Raw genomic sequence first — 23,089 nt, forward strand, 5'->3', positions numbered from 1 at the left:
AGGCAGCATCATTTAGGGTCGTGACCTTTTTATCGAGGCAACATGGCTGAGGTATCCTCGTATTCGAGGGACTTGGCTTATTCTGCAAAAAACACAAAGGCAACAGGCAGCAGGCAACAGGCAACAGGCAACAAGGCAACAGAGAGGATTACCCAAAAGCGTGCGTGTGTGCACCAATCACGTGATTATATTCAATTATATTATCTTGTAAATTAATGAGGCTAATTCAATTTAATAGTTGTCACTCCCTATTTTACTAATCACGCAGATAATACAAGGCAAGAAACAGTAATATGGGGGAGGGGACAATGAAACCAGCGGATCCCTTAATAGGGTTTGGCATAAGTAATAATAAAAATAAAATAAAAAAAAGAAAAGATTTAGGGTTACCAATGACGTAGCTTTGGCACTCGACAAACCCTGAAAAAGTGGGAAAAATGGCAAACAAAAATAGGGTAAGTGCATTATCAGTTCAGTGGCGAACACAGTTAACCCTAAAAATAAGGATATAATGTATCTAGAATAAAATAAACAAAAATACTTAGCTTGATTTGATCTGATATGGTTAGCGGGAAGCCTCGGGGTTAACCCTGAAAAGAAACAAGGTAGGAAAAGATGAAGGCGAAACAAACCCTTATATAAAACAAACCAAACAGAAATTTAAATTAAATCAAGTAAAATACTTAACTTTGGGTTTTTGAATCAGGCGTGTATTCGGAAGGTATTTGTGAAGACAATCCTGAAAAGGCAAAGCACGAAAAGAAAATATTTCAGTGTATTGGAATGTTCGTCGTAAACCCTGAGTTAAGGTATGATTTAAATAAGAAAATATAAATGATTTAATTAATTATTGGTCTTGCGACCTAATTAATTAAATCAGGATAAGAAAATAAAATCGAATGCAAAAATAATTTTTATGAATTTTTTAAGGTTATAATAAAATAAATATGAATTTTTAAAGTAATTAAAGGTAAATTAAAATAAATAAATAAAATTATTAAACAAGTATATATGGATTTATTAATTTAAATAAATAAACAAATAAGTTAAATAATAAAATAAATGTATGAAAGATTTTATAAAAGTTTTCTAAGATTTTCTATATAGTTTTTATGTATAGAAACAAATTTAATAAAAAAACAAAAGTATATATATATATTTAAAAAAAACGTGGCTGTGTAATTAAAATTAAAAAAAATTCAAAAATACTTAACTTCTGATCGTGTGTGACGCGCGCGTGTTGTCCATGGTGCACCTGCGGCTTCAGTCCATTGGATGTGACGTTGATGAGATCTGACGGCTAGGAAACCAATGCACATGGCATGATGGTAGGTCGCAGAGCACAGGATCCCAGAGTCTGCAGGGAACGCTCCTTTTGATTCGAATAGACCAATGATTCCTCGCCACCTCATCATCTTCTTCAAGAATTTTCTGCAACGCATCTTTTACAGTGCTTATTGTACAAGCGCTATAAAAGCTCTACCTGCACGAAATAACGAACACGACCAAAACACAACCAAAATATGGCGCACCCCTACCAAAACGATCGTATGGTTCATGCGATTTCAACTATAACCATGTCATACGCTAATTTTACCTGGAACAGGAAGCCCTAATTCGAGGCTGAAACCCTAACAATGGTGATCTATCCATAAACGCATCACAACACACCAAACTTTGCAGAAACAATAATTATAACATTATAAACATGAATATGTCATTAGATTCGCGAATGGAAGTATGAAAATATGTAATTGAGAGAACTTATAATCGGATCAAGTATGGCTTACAGTGCCTTGTTCTTGGAGCTTTGAGACTCGAAAACGGTTGGGAATTATTTTGTGATGCTCCAGGAACGATTCTTGATCACTTGCAACCCTTGAATTGCTTTAGATCTCAGAATTGAAGTTTTAGTTTTTTTTGAATAATTTTGAGCTCGGGTTAGGTATGCTCTGGCTGCAGATTTCGTCCCCTTATGATCTGAATTGCTTGTGTATATATACTAGAATGATTAGGGCAAGAGAAACTGATCAAATCTTCTTTGAATCTTGTATTTGCATATTGAGAAAATTTGATTGAAATTTGATTTTTTAAAGTTTCCAATCTTGGCCTAACTCAATATTTCCCTCACAAATTGGTCTAGCACGAATTTGCAATGAATATTTGAATATATTTGGTGATTAATGATGATTCAATTGATTGGAAATAGAATCAAATCAAATTTTTTGTATTTACATGATTTATTTTAATTTTTAATCATTTTTATCATGAATAAAATTTATAATAAATCACATAATTTCAAGTAAATTCTTGGCTATTGGTTATTGGGTTTTTAGATGACTTGTGGATCAAGGTTGGATAAAAAATATCTTAGGCCCATTTGCAAAAATATTCACAATTCTTCATATTTTTCCTTCAAAAATAGCCCAACTTTGACAAGGTGTATCTCCTTCAATTCTTGAGGTATGGGAGTGTTCTTGGACATTTTGGAAACCTTAGAGAGTCCTCTAACCAACTTCTTTGGTCCTATATCAAAATCATTTTCCATTCTCATCTTATGACCTTTTGAAAAAAATGTCTTTTTGTTGACTTTTGAAAAGGACCTATAATGTATGAAGCCATATCTCTTAAACCATTGACCTATGGGCTCTGATTCTTGGATCATTGGATAGAGGAATGAATTCTCTTCAAAATGAGCTTTGGTGGGCATTTTTCTGATGAAGTATGAATATTTGGTGAATTTTCAAAGTTTGGTTGACTTTTTTAGTTCATGCCCAAAATAGTAACTCTTGACTTTTGACTTCTCTGATCTTTCCTTGCATCATCATGATCAACCCTTGATCAAATGATGATTTTAGGGTTATGAGGATGTTGTTGACCAAATATCTTGAACTTTGACTATATATTGACTTGAAATGACTGTTTTGCCCTTGAGAGTCGACTGTTGATCTAATCAGGGTTTGAGGGACTAAATTTGCTCTGTTTGACTTGAAACTTTATATGGAGATACTTTGGGATGTTAGTGACCCTATGGAACCACCTTGAGCCATTGATTCAATGATTTTCCATCGAACTAATCAAACCCTAGTTCAGATTTTTTGTATAGGAGAGTGTGTTTTGGAGCTTTGTCTTTTGTTCTGATTTTATGCGTGAAAAATAACATGGGCAAATTTTGGGGTATGACAGCTGCCCCTGTTCAATTATCTTAAACCTGAAGATGTAGAGTGGTCTATATGCCAGTCGGTATCTGAAGGTGGAAGATGATTGAACACTAGAATACCAAGAAATTTGCCCTATTTGCAGTAGGGACTTTTGTCGGAGATGGGCTTGTAGATGCCATCTGGCAGTTGTTGGAGTATGGATTGTTGCAACATTTCTGCTTTTGTTGTCTTCTCTTTTTTGAATGTTGAGGAACCGTCAAAGGTATCGATTCAAATTTGTGTTGGGTTATTTAAGGAACCGTCAAAGGTATCGACTTAAATTTAAAGCATATTGTTGAGGCACCGTCAAAGGTATTGACTCAGATATGCAGGTAGGTTGTATAAGGAACCGTCAAAGGTGTCGACTTATATCTGAAGTATGTCGTTAAGGAACCGTCAAAGGTGTCGACTTAACTCTTGATGTATGTCGTTAAGGAACCGTCAAAGGTGTCGACTTAACTTTGAAGCATATTGTTGAGGCACCGTCAAAGGTATCGACTCAGATATGTAGATAGATTGTATAAGGAACCGTCAAAGGTGTCGACTTATATCTTGAAGTATGTCGTTAAGGAACCGTCAAAGGTGTCGACTTAACTCTTGATATATTAAGGAACCGTCAAAGGTGTCGACTTAATACTTGGAAATAGATTGTTAAGGAACCGTCAAAGGTGTCGACTTAACTCTTGCAAGTAGAGATAGTAGTATCCTGAAAAGTAGGGGTTAGTTTTCTTATGTCATGATGCATGCGTTTATGTAATGAGTATCTCAAAATAAATGAGAAACTTTGTATGTTATGGATTTGTTATGCAATGATGTATGCGATGTATGAATATGTTTGTGTCGTATGGTATGCGAATATGATTTAGTCAAGAAAATAAATCTCCAAGTCTTTGTAGTTTGGATTTCGTCTTGAAGATACTCAGCTGGGGATTTATAATTTCTGCTTGGGGATGATCAGTAACTTGATGTTCCCTGATTGGGGATAAAGGGAAACCATGTTGGGGAGCCATGCCTTTGTCGGGGTAGGAGTGTTGGAAGACATCTTCTTAGGGATTACTCTGTGGGGATATGATCTTGCGAAATCAGCTTTGTGGGAAGACGCGGATGTCTTGAATATTGCCCCTAGTATTATAGTACCTGTCGCTCCTGGACTTTAATTAGGGCACGATCAAGATGTCAAGCTGGACTTGTATAGATTTGCCCCGGTTAGTAGGAACTTTGGAAAGATTCGTCTCGCGAGGACTTTATGAGATATGAACCATGGGCGACATGCCCCTTAGTAACCATTGGTCCAGGACAATGCCCCATATTGATTGGAAATAGCTTAAGATTTATTTGGATGCATGCCCTTGATTGTTTTTGGCATCTTTGAGAGATTCTCGGAATCTTGACTTGATTTCCCCAGATTGACCGGGAAATAGTTTGACTTCCGCTTGGGATGTATGCTTTTGACTTTTTGGCATTTGAGAGATTCTTCGAATCTTGACTTGATTGCCCCAGATTGATTGGGAGAAACGTGTCATGCCCCTTGTATATGTAGGAGACGTTGCCTATCGGGATAACTTTCTAGTCATTAGTTGTATCATGTGCAAGTTCTTTCTGATGATAACATTTGAAATTATGTAGCAGAATATGTTTAATAATGAATTCATGCAATGCATACGTTTGTCTTGAGTTTTTGAAAAAACATTAAAACAAGAGATGTAAAAGCGTGATATTTGTAAAAACATGTTGTTTTTGTAGAAGCGAAATATCGACTCAGCATTTTAGTAAACCTTAAGGAGTCGGGATACCTTTTTGGTGACAGTATGCTTTCGAACTAACCATGCTTCAATTAGGACTTTCAAGGGTTGTAACGTGGCTTGGTTCACGGTTTAAGAAACAAAGGATAAAGGCTCAAAATTTGTTTATACCCATCCCCTTCTTCGTGATGTTCTCCAGTCATAAGCTCAGTTAATTCAACTTATGCACTCAGGTTCCAAGGGACTTTTGGATTTGCACCTTTGATAATGATGATGGTTCACAAGCAGAGAGAACTTTTGAGATGGCAGTCACTTCTTCCTTTTGGTAGTCACAGCTTTGAGTTGTTCAAGAATTTATTGACTTCTTTTTTCATCTTTTTGATATCCCTAATTTTTTTCTGAACTGTCTCTTTTGAACTTACAGTCAGCGGGACGTCTTGATTTTTGCCTAAGTCTTCTTTTTTATTTTTGACTTAGCAGGCTTTTCTTTGTATATATGTTTTTTTCCATTTTTTTCTTTTTTTTTTCTTTGAAAGATATTGACTGCCTTGTTTGATGATTGATGAACCGTCATTGTCTTTTGATTGACATCTCCAACACTTCTTTGATGTGTGCGGATGAACGCTTGTGATTGAGACCTTTGTTAAAAGGTGTACTGAGTGATTCTCTTAAAATAGAATGCACAGCCAAATTAACTGAGAACTACCCTGCCCCAGGTTATGATCAAGGTTTTTAATTAGTAACAAAAAAAGAAATTTCTACTCCTTAGGCTCAAAGGGGTTGACGAGGGATTAACATCCTTATATCTCCACTGTTTTAGGAATTGAAACAATGCCTGTACATCGTCAGCATAGTCTGTTCGAAAGCATACTGTATGAGGTTGCGGTATTGTTTTCGTCATCCTCCCTCAAAAGGCTTACAGCTTAGCAGGAGTTGAATATCACAAAACACATGCAAAGTAAAGACGTAATTTAAAACGAGTGATAGCGAAATAATTTATTCAAGGCAAACATATGCAATGCACTGATGATGATTATTAAAACAGGTAATGTCTATCATAATTAGAATGTTTAAACAAACAGAATAGAAATTGCAAATGAAAGTAAATCTAATGATCTGAAAAGTTCATCCTTCTAGGTATTAATCAATCTTTTTGTGATTAGGCATAGGAGTAGTGATCACCACAGGAGTCTTGGGATGATAGAATTCAATTTCACCAGCATCGATCATGTCTTGAATCTTGTTCTTCAATGGCCAACAATCATTCGTATCATGCCCAGGGCTATTGGAGTGATATGCGCACCTCGCATTGGGCTTGTAGCTAGGGGCGGAAGTGTTAGGCTTTACAGGAGGATCCCTTAAAGTAATCAAGTTCTCTCTCAGCAAATGTTGTAATGCCTGAGCCAGTGACATGTTGATCTTTGTAAACTGACGTTTAGATGTATCTGACTTGCGTCTTTGTTGTTGAACTGGTGTAGAGATTAGAATTGTCCCCACAGATTGGTTGGGTTCATTGCGACCTTTCCGATTGTACCCAGTATTGGCCATATGAGGTTTCTCAAGTGAATTGAAGTCAATGATCTTGCAATCAATGAGGTCTTGGATCATGTGCTTCAACGGTCCACAATCCTCTGTATCATGACCAGGACTGTTTGAATGATAAGCACATCTTGCATGGTACTTGTACCCAGGAGCGGGATTAGTAGGAAGTGAATATGGAGGCAATATAGTTATCAAGTTCTGATTGAGCAGTTGTTGCAGAGCTTGAGACAGCGGCATATGTAATGGAGTAAATGACCGCTTAGGCTTGGATCTCTGATTATCTTGACCACCTTGATACTTATATTGATTCTTCTCCTTCTCGATCAGAAGTGCCTTCAATTCTTCTTGCCCCTTGGCCAAGTGAAAGATTACTTTTTGGAACTGGCTATTCTGAGCCTGAAGATTTTTGACAGATTGTTCGAGATCCATCTTTCTTACTGAAATAAACAGCATAAAGATGAGGCATTTGTCTTTATGAAACCTGTGATGCGATGTTTATAAATGATATGATTATGCATATGCAATGTTTTCAAGGAATTGAAAGAATTTTAACTCGTGTTGAAACAAAGAAAAAAACATTATTTATTAATTAAATTGTAAGGTCATAACCCCAAAAGTTACATTAAAATAAAAGAAATTAATAATAAATAAAGACACTAAATTCCAGGATTTTTGTCTTCCTGTCGACGCCTCCTCTTTAGGACTCGGACTTCTTCCTTGTGTGCCTTGATCATTTCCTCTCTTTCTTGAACAAGCCTAGAAATTTCGTTTTCCCATGAATTAATCTGATCTGGAGAAACAAAATCTTCAATCTTCCATTTGCGGGAAAAGTAATCAAGTAAAGTCTCTCTCTCTTTGGCATCTTGTATTAACACCTCTTTTTCAGCTTCCACTTTTAGTAAGCGTCTCTCAAAGTCTTCCCTTTCCCTTTTCAGTCGGTTAACAGTTGCAACCAGGTCTTCATTTGGAGCAGGAATATATGGCTCAAATGCAATTGGGGCAGCAGGAGGAGCTACCCTTGGAACTATGGGCGTATCAGATGGATAAGGCATCCCAAATTCCATAACTCGATCATAAACCCATTGGAAATATGGATCCCATGGCATATAATTTCTCCTTCCTATATCCTTTGCGCCAACTTTCTTTACTTTCATCCAAGCTTTGATGAAAAGGTCTCTCTTCTTCTCTTTGTCGGAATCATAATGGAAATATTCTGCACTAAGATACAAAGAACGTGGTTTATCCTTCAAGGCAAAGCCAAACTGATGTCGAGCTAGAATGGGATTATAAGTTATTCCTCCACGAACACCAAGAAGAGGTATATTAGGGAAATATCCACAACTATCAAATAGCAAGGTTCCCTCAAACTTCTTTTGGTACCATAGGATGTCGTCGAAAGAAAGCTTCATAATTCTTTGAGCCCAAGTTAATCCTTCTTCATTCTTTCTTACGGAGAGAGGTAAGTGCGAAATAAACCACTTATGCAATAGAGAAGCACATCCTAGGACACAACCTTTCCTTTTTGATACTCGGAAATGAATAGAATGTAGTAAGTCACCAAGTAAAGTAGGAACCGGATTCTTGCTAAGGAATATATTGATAGCAGCCACATCAACAATCTTGTCATAATGGAAAAACAAAACTTGTCCATAAATTAAGAGAGACAACACAGCTTCCAAGGCATCCATACTTGAAGCTTTAGCAAGAATCTCCGCTTTTTCGTAGAGGAAATCAAGGGGTAATCCAGAATACTCTTTCTTACTAATCCAAACCTTATCGATTTCTGATCTTGGCAAGTACAGAGCAGCAGCAATGACTTCCAACTTAGGCTATTCTTCTTTACCAATATAAGGAATTTTATTAAGCACAGGGAGTCCAAGCAAGTAGGAGAATTCTTCCAAGGATGGTACTAACTGAAAATCTCTATAAGTGAAGCAATGTAGTAACGGATCATAGAATTGAACCATGGTGTTGAGAAGAACTTCATCCACATTAGTTCGTACCAAACTTATGAGTGTATTGAGAGAATCACTAAATTTGAGAGAACCAGAGATGTTGTCGCAGAAAATCCTCAATTGTGTTGGCACTTTCTTGAAATTGAGGAAGAACGGTTTACGACCTTTTGTTTCCATATTCAAACAACCTACAAAACAACATAAAGTTAAAAAACCTCCAATTCCTTGAAATGGGTTAGTCATGCCATGTATGAATGATGCATGTATGCATGATGCACATACACAGGTAAATCCACACAAATCACACAATTTTTGGATTAAGGCTTGCGTGGAGTTTGATCAAGTGTCCTTCCCAAGGGTATTTCTACGGATAAGAAAATTTCAGCAACGGGTTCTACCAAGTGACTCAGAATTGTCGACCCTCCTAAAGCACCCTCGAACATGATACATACATACCATGCAATGATACTTTGAGAAAGAGCCTATCTGAGATGTAGTATCGGGTAGCGACTATGCTCTCAACATACATCAAGAGTAGTCCCCCCACTACGTTCCTAAAAGCCAGGATGGGTTAAAGGTAACTAACGGTCCTTGAGCTCCGACTCACCCACAGGTATCCACACGAACCTCCCTCATACAAGAGAAGCATGTAAACACCCATAGAGGCCTAACTCAAGCGTGAACTCTCATATTGACCAATCCCAAGCATACACAAGGGAGGTCGCCATGACTATGCCACTTCCTATCTTAGATGTACTTGAATCCGGGAATAGGATTCGTCCTTCAGTTAATTCCCAAAACGCCCCTGAAAAATAAAACAAACAAAACAAACAATAGAAAACATTTAAAATGAATCCTAAACTTTTAAGGTAACCCCTCTTTTATCGAAAATCCCCAGCAGAGTCGCCAGTTCTATAATACGGTGAACTGACTTTTTATTAATCGAAATGTCGCGGTTAAGCAAGAGTCGCCACCGACTTTTATTTTATCCAAACAAATTCAGAAAGGCAAAAAGAAACAAAAAAAAACCTTTTAAAGAAAATCTGAGTTCGGGGGGTAATTTATGCAAAGGGAAGGTGTAAGGCACCCTTTGCATCCATGGTTTTCCATGGGCTCTTAATTGCTTTGCTTGCTCGTTTGTTTAGAAAATGTAGATGAAAGAGATAGGGACTTTAGCTTGTGAATAAGCGTTGCCCTTTTGAAAAATTATGAGAAAGAATATAATAAAAAGGTTTGAGCATTGCAAGGCAATTAGGGACAATTACCTTAAACTCAGATGATAGGTCTCTTTTTAGCCTTTCAGAATGAAAGGGTCTATCCTTGCCATAAGAGGGCAGGAAGCCTTTCGTTTGGAGGTTGAAGGGTCGTCGAAGCATCCTTTGCCATAAGACTGTCCCATGCCATAGAAGGGCAGGTAGTCTAAGGCAAGGATCAAAATAAGCCATTTCGTAGGCAGCCAGAAGATACCTCAGCCTTTTTCCGTAGGCAACTTCCGAGGGTCGAGGTCATTTGTGTATCGAAGGCAGCATCATTTAGGGTCGTGACCTTTTTATCGAGGCAACATGGCTGAGGTATCCTCGTATTCGAGGGACTTGGCTTATTCTGCAAAAAACACAAAGGCAACAGGCAGCAGGCAACAGGCAACAGGCAACAAGGCAACAGAGAGGATTACCCAAAAGCGTGCGTGTGTGCACCAATCACGTGATTATATTCAATTATATTATCTTGTAAATTAATGAGGCTAATTCAATTTAATAGTTGTCACTCCCTATTTTACTAATCACACAGATAATACAAGGCAAGAAACAGTAATATGGGGGAGGGGACAATGAAACCAGCGGATCCCTTAATAGGGTTTGGCATAAGTAATAATAAAAATAAAATAAAAAAAAGAAAAGATTTAGGGTTACCAATGACGTAGCTTTGGCACTCGACAAACCCTGAAAAAGTGGGAAAAATGGCAAACAAAAATAGGGTAAGTGCATTATCAGTTCAGTGGCGAACACAGTTAACCCTAAAAATAAGGATATAATGTATCTAGAATAAAATAAACAAAAATACTTAGCTTGATTTGATCTGATATGGTTAGCGGGAAGCCTCGGGGTTAACCCTGAAAAGAAACAAGGTAGGAAAAGATGAAGGCGAAACAAACCCTTATATAAAACAAACCAAACAGAAATTTAAATTAAATCAAGTAAAATACTTAACTTTGGGTTTTTGAATCAGGCGTGTATTCGGAAGGTATTTGTGAAGACAATCCTGAAAAGGCAAAGCACGAAAAGAAAATATTTCAGTGTATTGGAATGTTCGTCGTAAACCCTGAGTTAAGGTATGATTTAAATAAGAAAATATAAATGATTTAATTAATTATTGGTCTTGCGACCTAATTAATTAAATCAGGATAAGAAAATAAAATCGAATGCAAAAATAATTTTTATGAATTTTTTAAGGTTATAATAAAATAAATATGAATTTTTAAAGTAATTAAAGGTAAATTAAAATAAATAAATAAAATTATTAAACAAGTATATATGGATTTATTAATTTAAATAAATAAACAAATAAGTTAAATAATAAAATAAATGTATGAAAGATTTTATAAAAGTTTTCTAAGATTTTCTATATAGTTTTTATGTATAGAAACAAATTTAATAAAAAAACAAAAGTATATATATATATTTAAAAAAACGTGGCTGTGTAATTAAAATTAAAAAAAATTCAAAAATACTTAACTTCTGATCGTGTGTGACGCGCGCGTGTTGTCCATGGTGCACCTGCGGCTTCAGTCCATTGGATGTGACGTTGATGAGATCTGACGGCTAGGAAACCAATGCACATGGCATGATGGTAGGTCGCAGAGCACAGGATCCCAGAGTCTGCAGGGAACGCGCGCGCTCCTTTTGATTCGAATAGACCAATGATTCCTCGCCACCTCATCATCTTCTTCAAGAATTTTCTGCAACGCATCTTTTACAGTGCTTATTGTACAAGCGCTATAAAAGCTCTACCTGCACGAAATAACGAACACGACCAAAACACAACCAAAATATGGCGCACCCCTACCAAAACGATCGTATGGTTCATGCGATTTCAACTATAACCATGTCATACACTAATTTTACCTGGAACGGGAAGCCCTAATTCGAGGCTGAAACCCTAACAATGGTGATCTATCCATAAACGCATCACAACACACCAAACTTTGCATAAACAATAATTATAACATTATAAACATGAATATGTCATTAGATTCGCGAATGGAAGTATGAAAATATGTAATTGAGAGAACTTAGAATCGGATCAAGTAGGGCTTACAGTGCCTTGTTCTTGGAGCTTTGAGACTCGAAAACGGTTGGGAATTATTTTGTGATGCTCCAGGAACGATTCTTGATCACTTGCAACCCTTGAATTGCTTTAGATCTCAGAATTGAAGTTTTAGTTTTTTTGAAGAATTTTGAGCTCGGGTTAGGTATGCTCTGGCTGCAGATTTCGTCCCCTTATGATCTGAATTGCTTGTGTATATATACTAGAATGATTAGGGCAAGAGAAACTGATCAAATCTTCTTTGAATCTTGTATTTGCATATAGAGAAAATTTGATTGAAATTTGATTTTTTAAAGTTTCCAATCTTGGCCTAACTCAATATTTCCCTCACAAATTGGTCTAGCACGAATTTGCAATGAATATTTGAATATATTTGGTGATTAATGATGATTCAATTGATTGGAAATAGAATCAAATCAAATTTTTTGTATTTACATGATTTATTTTAATTTTTAATCATTTTTATCATGAATAAAATTTATAATAAATCACATAATTTCAAGTAAATTCTTGGCTATTGGTTATTGGGTTTTTAGATGACTTGTGGATCAAGGTTGGATAAAAAATATCTTAGGCCCATTTGCAAAAATATTCACAATTCTTCATATTTTTCCTTCAAAAATAGCCCAACTTTGACAAGGTGTATCTCCTTCAATTCTTGAGGTATGGGAGTGTTCTTGGACATTTTGGAAACCTTAGAGAGTCCTCTAACCAACTTCTTTGGTCCTATATCAAAATCATTTTCCATTCTCATCTTATGACCTTTTGAAAAAAATGTCTTTTTGTTGACTTTTGAAAAGGACCTATAATGTATGAAGCCATATCTCTTAAACCATTGACCTATGGGCTCTGATTCTTGGATCATTGGATAGAGGAATGAATTCTCTTCAAAATGAGCTTTGGTGGGCATTTTTTTGATGAAGTATGAATATTTGGTGAATTTTCAAAGTTTGGTTGACTTTTTTAGTTCATGCCCAAAATAGTAACTCTTGACTTTTGACTTCTGTCATACCCCAAATTTGTCCGCATTGGTGTTAATAGTCAATTCAATTTATTTAAACTTTTCTTCTACCAATTTTATTTATTTATTTATTAATATATGTTTTAATCATATTCATTTTATAAAACCATTCTAGGTGAGGAGTCTTTTTTATGTTTTATCAAGTATTAACTATATGGCCCATTAAGACTTCAAACTTAATGTGCAATTAAAAGTTACATAACAAAATGATTAAAAATTATATTAGGATTTTTAAATAAATGCTTAGTATATATATTTAAATACGTGTGTATTGCATCTAATTTATTATGATGTGTTTCTTTTCATATTTTTGGGTAAATTAAGATGGTAATTAAATCTCCTTCTCACCTTAACTATTATAATTTATATTGCTAGTCACTCATTTAAATTATCCTCTCATTATTTAGAAATTTCGTTAAAATTAGGATTGCTTTTTATTTTATTTGTTTCTAATCACTACTATAATTAAATAAATATGGTAATTATCATCAGCTATTATTTTTAAACATTAAGGCTATTTACGATTATTTTTGTCATGATTAATGTATTAACTATATATTTTTTCATTCTTAGTAATTCATAAGATATTATTAATAAAAAATTGTGAATATTAGTTGAATCATGAAATTAATATCATCTACTTTTAATCAATTATTATCACTAAAAACATGCATAATATTTATTAATTTTAATATTAAAATTATTATTAATTGTTATTGACTTAGTCAAACTAGGATATTTTTTTATCCCTTTCTTCTTCAACCTCGATACGGCCACAGCGGCCACCCCTTTACCACCAAAAACTTTAATTCGGTTTCAACCCAAGCACAACAAGAATAGGAAAGAATCTCATCAATTGAATACCAAAAATTATGAGTTACAAGAAAATCAAATCTCTAAAAATCAAAATCCGAACAAATAAATACAATTTACACCAGCATTCAAATCTTTCCTAAATAAAAATCTGATATTATAACTAAATCAAATCAACCACAGATTCAAAACTTTTCCTTAATTGATTCATAACAATAATCAGACTTGAATTTATTTCCTAATCTAACTAATTCTAAACCCCTATAAATTCACCCTAAAACTAGTTGAAAGGGACCGGGGGGAAAAATTAACACAAAATTCAAAGAGAGAAGGTGTAGAAAAGAAGGATTTCGTCGCGAAATCTCCCAAAGTTGCGTCGCCGAATTAGGAGTTTCAAATCTGAAACCCTAATCCCTTCCTCATTCCGCCGTCCACCTGAAATCAGAGACAAGGATCAGGGATCGAAAGCAAATCCAACGCATCAAGGTTCACGGCGAGAAAGAGGTAACGACACTTAGCTTAATTTCTTGATGATGCATGTTGTTGTTGGGGTTTAAAATTGGGGATTTCAAGGTTAAGGGTTTGATTTATACATCGTAGTGATTGTTTGAGTGTGTGAATTTTTTCTGGGTTGAGTTTTGTTTTCTGGATTTTGAGAAGAATAAGGAAGAGAACGTAATGAGAGAGAAAGAAGGACTTGAGGAAATTGAAAATAATAAAATGAATCCTTTCACGTTTTTTTAACATTATTCTTTTACAAATTAAAATAAATAGTAATAATCAGATGTGCATTTTATCATTTGCCATAATTAATTTTTTTAATCTAAGTTAATCATGTACGTAGATCTATGTTAGTCTACCGTAACTTCGAGCGTGCATACGCACTGGATCCCAGCGGATCTTTATTAATTTACTTGGGCTTAAGCCCATGCGCTAATCACACCCTCCAGCCCGATCCTTTTTTTAGTTTTTTTTTTTTTAAAACAAATTACACCCTATAACGTTTTGGACTCAATTGATCTTTTGGGCCAAATTTTTCACTATTAGAAACCATCATTTTACTAACCTAGGAATAAGATGTATCCCTGTATAATTCTGTATAAAATGATTAATTTTAGTTAATGAATTCTATTTTGATTAATTAATATATACTTCTTAAAATCTGAACGAATAAATTAATATAATTAATATGTTTAATAATTTTTTTTTCCATTTAAATCTTTTTTTTTTTTTATATATTCATTAATTCTATAATTTTATTATTTATATAAAATTGTTTTTTTAATAATCTATTTTGAAATGACTAATATGGTTAGTAACTAATGAGCCGATGACATTCTAATAAATGGGTAAGCCATTAACTTTATGTCAATTAACGTTTCTCTATTTCTAAAAAAATCACTAAGTTTATTTTTACTTTTATTAACCCATTCCTTTTTTTATATATATATATATATATATATATATATATATATATATATATATATATATATATATATATATATATATATATATATATAAATTGCTGAAATATCTAAATAATTCAAACCTTTTTTCTTATTATCATTACTAACATAATAATTTGAATCTAATATTATTTTCCCAAAAAATAGGATAGTGAATTTATTTTTAAATCAACCACGAACTACGTCTACGATTATACCATTTCAACTCAGACAAATTCAAGGAGAGTTTCTAAAATACTTTCGCAATCCCTAATAAATACAGTTAACTAATCAAATATGAACTACGGTACTCTGACTTCCTCATTGCACTAGAGGATACGTAGGCATAGGGTTTTGAAACCCTAGCGAGTATAACTATAAAAAATACTAACATATGAATAAAACTATTTTTTGGATATAGGTGAACGTACGTTTACCGTATCTTCAATTTAAATTTATAAAAACCTAAACCTAGAAGGGGTCCCCTTGAATACAAGGGAGACGAAGGGTGCCTAATACCTTCCCTCCGTTTAACCGACTCACGAACATAGAATCTCTGACCATAGGGTAATCCGTTTAATTCCCTTCCTTTAGGATAAAAATAAATGGTGGCGACTCTTTTCCTTAAAATTTAAAGCCGGTTGCTACAACTTCTCTGATCTTTCCTTGCATCATCATGATCAACCCTTGATCAAATGATGATTTTAGGGTTATGAGGATGTTGTTGACCAAATATCTTGAACTTTGACTATATATTGACTTGAAATGACTGTTTTGCCCTTGAGAGTCGACTGTTGATCTAATCAGGGTTTAAGGGACTAAATTTGCTCTGTTTGACTTGAAACTTTATATGGAGATACTTTGGGATGTTAGTGACCCTATGGAACCACCTTGAGCCATTGATTCAATGATTTTCCATCGAATTAATCAAACCCTAGTTCAGAGTTTTTGTATAGGAGAGTGTGTTTTGGAGCTTTGTCTTTTGTTCTGATTTTATGCGTGAAAAATAACATGGGCAAATTTTGGGGTATGACACTCATTGATGGTGTTACCCGTTTTCTCACTAAATCTAGCCTCCACCATCTTTGTACCGAACCCGTCCCTACTTATGAGCCGCTCGTCTTAGAATTTTTGAGTTCTTTCAACTACGACACTCCCTCTAATCAACCATTCTCAACCGGTAGCATCCAATTTTGGATGTTCAACCGTGAATATACTCTAGATCAAGATGTCGTAGCTTCATATTTGCATTTTAATCATGCACCAAATGCTCACCTCTCAATCTTTCAAGAACTCAATGGTCGATCCTGGGAGGACCACACTTTTGAATTTTGGTTCAATCTCACTGGCGAAATTCCTACCGGTTGGAGAGCTCTCCATGCTTCTCACATTCAAAACCCCGCTATACGTTATTTTCAACGTGTTTTGGGGCATACTATTTTTGCGAGATCTAACAACCACAAGGTAAACCAAAATGAATTATTTTTCCTTTACTGTGCGCTTAACAATATCCGTTTCAACGCCGCACCGTTCATGTTCCAACACATCCAAGGCTTAGTCAACGCCCCCGCTACAAACCCATTCTTGCTTGGCGGAATTATTACTTCCTTGGCCTGTGCTTTAGGTCTTGGTGACGAGCTCCTCTCACTCTCACATCTCATGAAGCCTGCTCAGTCACTCGATCTCACCTACTGCCGTGACTCCCACTTGGTTTCACCCCGCCATGATGGCCGATACACTTTGGTCGTCAACAAAGTTCTTATTCCTTATGTCATCCTTCCGTGCCCCGAAAGAATCAACGTCCGTTATGTTCAACGTTGGAGGCTTATTGAAGACAACCCTCAAGATAACCAACAAGAACACCCTAATGAACCTATGGATGCAAATGAAGAAGAACTCAACCAAGGGCAAGCTGATGTCAACCAACCTCATCCAAACAACCCTCCACCTATCACTCTTGAAGCCATGTATGCTGCTATTCTACGCCAAGATCAACTCGTTCAGGCTATGCAGACAAACCAAACTGAAACAATTAGGCTCATCCGAGAGATGCAACAGGAGCACCGTGACTATGCTATTCGGAACGAAAGTCAATACACTGAAATTGCTACATATTTGCATGATCTTGACATTCGTGTGAATGACTCTCCTCCTGATAGACGTCGCCGTGTTCGTACAAGAGGCGCAAGCAGTTCTCGCAACCGCAACAATGAGGAGTAGTTCTTATGCACTGAGGACATTGCATCATTTAAGTCTGGGGGAGTCGTATTATTTCTATTTCCTTTAGTTTTATTTTTCCCTTCAGTTTATTTCCCTTCCTTGTAATGTTTTTCTAATTCAATAAAAGAATATTTATGGAATTTAAGTCTTATATGTATAATTCCGTAGCTATTTCAATTTCTTCCATTTTCTTGAACCATAACAAAAACTTTTGCTCTTAAACGATAAACACAAACCCCACACGTTTGAGAAATACGAAGCTACTCAAACACTCAACGCATTGAAACTGAATATAGTCAATATCCTTATTGTCCCAACACTCTAAAACCCCCAAGTATGCGTAACCGATTTGAATACCCGTTATACCGAAACCATCGACTTTAATTTTTGAAGTAACCCTTAGTAGTTTATTCTAGCAGTCGGCACCGTCTTAGATACAAACTACGCAGAGAGTCGATGAATATAAGTGTATGATCCTCATAATAATAATTATGTGCTTAACCATAATAAGAAATGTGCCTACTAAGTAAGGTGATCCTCACAAGATCATTTAACCTAACGGTCGCAAATCTCAAATACAAAGAATTTAAAAACTCATTGTCGATTGGTTCAGAAGTCATCTGGTACTGAACTTGGTAGGAAGGACTATTGTCCGATTCCCCACAATCTACAAGTGAGTGCTAAGGAGTATACCACATATTGTGCCAGAACTCCATGAGAAGGATCATAGTCACTAACCGACTACTCTGCTATGTGCGTGTCAAGATAATGGGCTTAATGTGATTGCGCGCGAATGAAAAGGGTAAAACATGATGACGAGTCAAAAGGTTGAGCTATAATGGCATGATTCGGATTGGTATGCATACTGGGAGTTGTTTAGTGTTGCTACTATAAGTTTATTGCTAGGATCATTATCATTATTTTCAAATAAGAACACTATGTAGCTAAGTATGACCGAACGACGTGGTGGAAGTGTGTTTCATTTATCTTTATCTTATTATTTTGCTTGAGGACAAGCAAAGGTTCAAGTCTGGGGGAATTTGATAACACGATTTTATATCGTATATTTAGCTTAAAATCCATAGATATTTATAGCATTTTCAATTTATTATGTAAATTTATTATGATATTACGCGAGTATTTGCTTTGTTTCAGGTTTTACACTCTAATCACGACTATTTGCGAAAAGGAAAGAAAATGGAGCTTAAATGACCAATATTTATGCCTAAAAGATGAAAAAGGAGTGCTTAAGTGAAAGAGGGGTGCAATTAGGACCCAAAAGGCCCAAAAGAGACAGTCCAGCCCACCATGGAACCAAAGGCGCGTGGCCCAAACCTTCCCAGCTAGTGGAGACGCACGTCTCCAACGTTCCAAAGGCCACCTCAGCAAAAGGAGACGCACGTCTCCAAGCCTTCCTACATCTTCTCCACTTGAGACGCACGTCTCAAGTCAGTCAAGGCCGCTTCCTGAAGAAACGGAGACGCACGTCTCCACACCCAGTCTGCAAAGTCCCCACTTTTCACGCAGCGTCACAGCAAAACCTCTCCTATAAATAGAACCTGCTACCTCACTTCCAAATGGTCTGATTTCCTGCCAACGAAGTGCTGCCGAAATTGTACCGCGAACCGTATTTCTTTATTCTGCTTTCATTCAAACACTTATTTTCTCACAACGATTTCTACACTGGAAATTGTTGTGAACTTTTTATAGATCTAGCCTTACGTTAGATTTATCGCTTTTACTTCCTTGTTTTATTTACTGCCATTCCAAGAACGATCCAGCCAACCTGTGGTGGAAGTTCAGTACTTGAAGATCCAATTACCATTTATTTAATTCAGGTTTTTATTTACCGCCTTAATTTATATTATTATTGCATGATATATTGTATGCCATTTACTATGCCTATTATTATGAACCGAACCGATTTATGCATGTTTAACCATATTAATATGTCTGGCTAAATTATTAAGATATCGGTATGTAAAGTAAGTTAACCGTAGGGATCCGAAATAAATTGGCTTAATTATGTTTTATTAACTATCACTTGTTTTTGGTCTGTATGTCTAATTTAATTAGTAAGTCTTAAAACCAATAGAGCGAAAGTTTGAGGGGTTAAGACGGTCAAAGGTTAAAATCAATAGAGCGAAAGTTTGAGATCTTTAACTGGATAGTAGACATGGGACATTAGTTTTAAGGACGGCGAAAGCGTATTAGAACTAATTAGAACTTATTTATTTTCAAAAATTGTTTTTACACCCGAGCGGGATGGCGAAAGCGTACGTTAGGGATATTAGCATGTTCCGAGTCAACAGAGCGAAAGTTTGAGATTAGGAGATTTAAATAGATAACAACTTCATAAAACGGGCATTTTATTAATTACGTTGTTTCCAAAAAGCTTTTCTAAAATCTAATGGGATGGCGAAAGCGTACATTAGGATTAGGACAGTAATCTAAATCAACAGAGCGAAAGTTTGAGATGAGGATTTTTAATCAATTGAATTAGTAAAGATTTTTAATTAAATTATGCAAAAGCCAATGGACCTTCGGATCACCTTAAGTTAAACGAAATACATACTGATATCTGTCTTTTATTATATTCTTAATTTTTCACTCACTTTCCCTTAGGAACAATCGAAATTTTAGTAGCCCTAGCTTTACATAGTAACCTTAGATAACGGTAGATCGATTCATAGTCCCTGTGGATTCGATATCTTTTAAAACTACACGACACGACTGTGCACTTGCAGTCATCAGATTTATAGACACGTAAAGTCGCGATCAAGAACATTTTGTTTTTCACGTTGAATTGCTTTTTGAGTTGGTTGATAATACTTATTTTGATATGTTTTCAGCTGATTTTTAATTATTACTCCCTCCGTTCCTTTTTAAGTGTCGTTTTAGATGAATTTTTTTGTTCCTATTTAAGTGTCGTTTTATAATTTAATGTTATAATTTGTCATTTATACCCTTATTTTTTCAATAACTCCACCTCAAAATTTTCAATTAGTTATTGAAAAAAGAGAGTGTATGATTGAATTTATTTAGAAAGTGAAAAATAAATAAGGGTATAATAGAAAAAGTAAATCTAATAATTCATTATCTTAAGTGAAGAGCTTTTTGCTAAAACGACACTTAAAAAGGAAAGGAGGGAGTATCTGACTTTGATGATACTTACTCTTGATATTCATGTACCGACTCTAACATTTGCTTTGTTTGTGCTGAGATTGAGGCTGCCTTGCAGGGTGACATTTTTCCTACATGTGAAGTTGTCGATGAAGTTGTTCATGCAGCTAAAGCTCTTGACATCCCGGCTGTCCCAAACACTTCATCCATTGAACAACAACCTTATTTAGAGATGAAACCACTCCCTAAAAATCTGAAATATGCTTATTTAAATAGGAATGAAAAACTCCCGATTATAATTTTTTTAACCTTGATTTTGATCAAGAAAATAAGCTTTTACAAGTTTTAAAGAAGCATAATAAGGCGGTTGGATGGACATTGGATGATATTCCAAGTATTAGCCCTTCCATGTGTATGTATGCACAGGATTTTACTTTTAGATGAAACAAAAGCAGCGAGGCAGCCCCTTCATCCATTGATCCTTGATGTTGTGAGGAACGACATCAGTTTCACGTGTGCATTCGACACTTGAAACAAATATAAAGGTGAAGGCACTAAAACAAATTTCAAGGTCAAAGAACATCTGAAACTTCTGCATGTGAGCCCTACTTTGAAAGGAGAGACTTTTAAGGAGCCCTCACTAGAAAAGGCTGTGTATGCAATCATCCATCCTCCTTGACTGCTCTGTTTGTTTTCTCCTTTCTCTCCCTCTTACTTCATATTTATGTTCTTTTCATTAAGGACAATGCATGTTTTAAGTGTGGGGAGAGAATCATTTCTTTGTTTTGTTTTCTTTCGGTTTTCTTTGAGTGAAAATAAATTTAGACTTAGAAATAAAATGCATCTTTTGAAAGTTTTAGGCTACAGATTAATTTGAGGTTAAATTGTGGAGACTTGAGAAAAATTTACAAGATCGGTATCGTTTTAACACCTTAAGTTTCCCGAATATGGAAATTAATTTGAATACTTGTTATGACATAGCCTCAAGTTCTCATTCTTTATTAGCTCTTAAGTAGTTTATCTAGTAGTCAACACCATCTAGAAATCACACACTAAGTAATTAAGCTGATTCAAAGAACTTAACAATCCCGTACTTTATAAGAATAAGAAATATGAATATGAATCTGCCTTCTAAGTTAGGTGACCTCACCCGGTCACTTAGCCTAACGATTGTGAAACCTTCAAGAAAAAATTTGTTGTTGCTAAAATGGTTAATTTTAAATTTTTTACAAGATATGGATCATAGTCACTAACAGGCTTATTTAACAAGTGTGTAAATAGATAACAGGCTTAATGTGGTTGCCATAGAATGAAAGAGAATAAAAAAGAGGATGGGTAAGTTAGGCTTAGGCTTAATAACATGATTCAGATTGGTTTGTAAATGAGGGAGGCTTATGACTGCACAATTGCGGATTTGTGTTCTTACGATATCTTTAATGTGCAAGATTGGTATCTATCAATGAAATCTTAACCGAATAAGAGTTTCTAGCCTAAAATAAGTATCTGAACGCTATTGTTTTTCATGAGTGATATTATTATGCTCGGAGTGCAAAAATTCAAGTGTGGGGGAATTTGATCAGTGCATTTTGATGCATATTCTTCTACTATTGTACTTGAACATTTCTTTAGTTTTTTCTATTATTTTTACTATTTTAATGTGTTTTTATATTTTAGTTTATTTTTGCCTTTATTTAATTTTTCGTATTTCATTTCCAGCATTAACTGTTATTTGACACCTCTTCACTGTACAGACCATAACTTAAGCTACGAGAATTGGATTGACGCGTTCTAAGATGCGTTGGAAAGCTAAGAGAAAGAGCTACAAGTTTGGTGTTGAATCCATGAGTTGATTTGGAGTGATAGATTGTCGAATAATTCGTTAAAGTTCTAGACTTAAGAAATATTTAGTTTTGGGCTTTTTTTGGGCCGGTTTTATGTTTTCCCACCCGGTTTGAATTAGAATGGTGAATCCTTATTTATTTTGATTGTTCACTATTCATGAAATATTTCTGAAGTTTCGTACGTTTGTAATGGATAATTAATCCCAAGGCAAAATATGTTGATTGCGTATTCCATTATACTTTGAGGTTATAATAATTTTAATCAAGTTTCTATTCTGTTCAATTATATTCTATAAACATTGTTTGCTTAATTCGATTTTCATAGAGTATATTAATTTAATTAGATTTTTGTATGATCCTTAACTATAATCACGTTAGCATTTGCGTAATTTGTTATCGTGTTTGATTAATTCGTGTTTGCTTAATCCGCGAAGGCTTAAATCTGTTTGCTTAATTCAGATAATATGAACTTATATCACATTAGACTCATTGCGCTTGTCAGTGAGTTTTGTAGTCGAATATGACTAGATTATGAGATTGAATTTATAATAATCGATAAGTCGGAACCAGAATCAGTAGATTAGTCGTTATAACTTATTTGATAATCACTTATTTTCTCTGCTTTCTTAAACAAAACAAACCCCCATAATCGCTTCAGTTTGTTAATAATAATTCAAGAGTCATTCAGATACGATACTCGAGTTGTCGTTACCGTAAATTACATTTTAAATTACTTGGTTTTGACCTGTGTGCGACAGCTGATCACATATATGTCGCTACTATTTCATTTTGGAACCAGAATTCGATGCAGTTAATGAACTGATGATCTTGAACCTGTGGTTTTGATCTCTGATACGACGACA

The sequence above is a fragment of the Vicia villosa genome, unplaced genomic scaffold (assembly GCF_029867415.1).
Source record: "Vicia villosa cultivar HV-30 ecotype Madison, WI unplaced genomic scaffold, Vvil1.0 ctg.001053F_1_1_1, whole genome shotgun sequence".
NCBI classification, from domain to species: domain Eukaryota; kingdom Viridiplantae; phylum Streptophyta; class Magnoliopsida; order Fabales; family Fabaceae; genus Vicia; species Vicia villosa.